This window comes from Monopterus albus, unplaced genomic scaffold (genome assembly GCF_001952655.1).
Source record: "Monopterus albus unplaced genomic scaffold, M_albus_1.0 scaffold223.1, whole genome shotgun sequence".
Taxonomy (NCBI): Eukaryota; Metazoa; Chordata; class Actinopteri; order Synbranchiformes; family Synbranchidae; genus Monopterus; species Monopterus albus.
The window spans coordinates 1,273,887-1,276,303 of NW_018128103.1; the positions used below are offsets into that span (position 1 = coordinate 1,273,887).

The 2,417-nt window shown below is 37.2% G+C and overlaps 1 protein-coding gene across 5 annotated transcripts in view; it reads right to left on the reverse strand.

Moving 5' to 3' along the window:
* The window catches only part of LOC109971390 (ras and Rab interactor 2-like), a 65,291-nt gene extending 63,199 nt beyond the window's left edge, over positions 1 to 2,092 (reverse strand). For 3 of the 5 annotated variants that reach the window (XM_020619615.1, XM_020619611.1, XM_020619610.1), the window contains exon 1: positions 1,881 to 2,092. The gene's annotated coding sequence lies outside the window, so the exon portion shown is untranslated. The remainder of the gene's footprint in view (positions 1 to 1,880) is intronic. The other 2 variants (XM_020619613.1, XM_020619612.1) reach the window with 1 other exon arrangement.
* Positions 2,093 to 2,417: the final 325 nt, after the last annotated feature.

Below are 2,417 nucleotides of genomic sequence, written 5' to 3' on the forward strand. Positions count from 1 at the left end.
CTCTAGTTCTTAAGTACTCTGTTTTATCCCTATTTATCTCATTTCAATGAATTCGTTTGTCTGCATTGTTTACTGTCTGTTTATACTGCTTTTTCTGCATTGTTTGCACTGTTTGGTGCTTGTTAATACTACTATTTTGTTATATTACACAGCCTTATGCTGGTTTACTGTTTGCACATTGAGAGCCGATGTACCTGAGTCAAATTCCCCGTGTGTCTGTCACACCTGGCCAATAAAGCTGATTCTGATTCTGATGCTAAGATGCAACCTATCATGCTTTAGTTATATGATTTTTTTTTTAAATCATGTTTATAATTCTCTTTATTCTTCAGGGTCAATCTAGTGCTGCAATCCAGCTCAATCAACTGTCACACTTCAATAATTGACATTTGCAAAACAAAAAAACCACATCCCCTTATTTCATTCTTTCGAGGGTTTTGGTAGCTGATAATAATAGTAATTGTGTAATAATGTATACTATAATACCATGAAACAGTGATATTTTTGAAGCAGTTAATCATACCGTAAAAATCTCACACTGATGCAACCCTAGCTGCCAGGCCAGTGTACTCTTTTTGAATTCCTAACCTGTGATTCAAGTGTGAGGCAAACAACAGCACTATTCAGCTTTGGCCCCAGCAATGAACACTAAGCATATTAGCAGATTTCTGAGGAGATTGGAAAACCAGGCTTTTGGCCAGTACAATACTTTGGCTCTTTCACATGCCCATGCCCCCCAAGAAAAAACTTTGAGGGGAGATAATTTGATGTGTGTGAATGGCAGTAATTGGTAAGGTTACATTTCATGCCAAGAACACTGCAAATGCCTGGCAGCCACTTTTATGCAACACTCCAATTACCATGCAAACAACAGATGACCCACCTTGCTATGAGGTGGAAACATTCAGAGGCCAAAAGGAAGCGGAGTCTTAAGTCACCAACTACAACACCACTGTGGAAAAGTGGATTTTCACACTGCTGGCATATCAACAAATGTTCCAGGCTATAAATGTTTTGGAAACAAAATCAAATGCTTTTCTTCTCAAGACAATTCATAGCATATTTGTTTGGTTATTGTAGGCAATTCCCCCATTCCCAACGATAATTCTAAGGCATTTGCGTTTATTTTTCACAATAATCTGGCTTATCATATCCCTGTCAACAACCACTTTATACTACCGGTCTAATTAAAAGGTGCCTACATTGAGCACAACTCAAAATGAGCTGTCTAACAAGTTGTGTGACTTCTCAAATTTGAGAAGATGTGATGTGTACTGTAGACGTGTTTAAAGACCAAATCAGGCAAGTCGTGATATAAAACATCAATTACACACATGTACGGTATACACCAGACTCAATTAATACCTCTGTGTATGGTACAGTAACAACGCTTGTAATGTGCTATACATTTCGACAGACTGTAATCAAATGCTTCGAATCACACTAACTATGCTATCGTTAGCCCTGGACTCCTACAAGGAATTCATATTTTCGTATTTCTAGCTATTCTGTAGTTTCTGCTGTACAGTTTTTATAAAGAAGAAGAGTGCAGAAATCCTGAATCACAGCTTATGGTCTTATGGTGTATGAATTCGCTTTCGGTGGGGCTGATAAACACAGACGTCGGCCAACAGGTGGTGATCGTAACTTGTACAACATGTTCCACAAGATTCTTCACACATAATGCTGCTTTACTATTGCCAGTGTAACAATAACAAATAATAACCCTGTGAACGTGGTTTTCACTTTTTCCAACAGACAGAGCTAAATTTGAGTTTGGAAGTCAGATATAGAAGGCAAAACACGATGGTACCAGTTCAAAATCTCAACATAAACAATGATTAACTTTAACGGTGACTTCATGTTAAACTTAACGTTACCTTTTACAGTGTGTGTGTTATCCAGCTTGGCAGAAGGTAACTCCACTGCTCAGACGAGCTGCTGAAAATGTAAATACCATTATAGCTCTATGTTGAGTTTACCTGTTAAAATAAGTTCGAGGTGAGGAAAACAAGTGACCGGTCTGTATTACACCGGCTCGCTCCAGAATCATTTCCTCTGGAGAAGCTGTTAGCCAGCTGCATTGTTCTCTACTGTGTAAATAAACTAGAAGAACTTCCGTTTGTGTTTTTCAAAATAAAATGCATCTAACAGCTTTAAAAAAATATATCACAATTTAAAAATTAAAAGGTTTGTTTGCATATCTGTATCTGAAAATGTATCTTCGTAATAACTTATTTACTCTTAATACCAATGCACCATAAATGTAGTTATAATAATAATATCAATAAAAAAAAATAGTTTATAATATAGAGTGCTGTAGTAGTGAGTCCTGGAACCGGGTTAGCATTTTTTGCATTTCCGATTCCCTCACCCTGAAGTCAGTGGGTTTTTGTTTAGACGCCTGAAATAAGGTC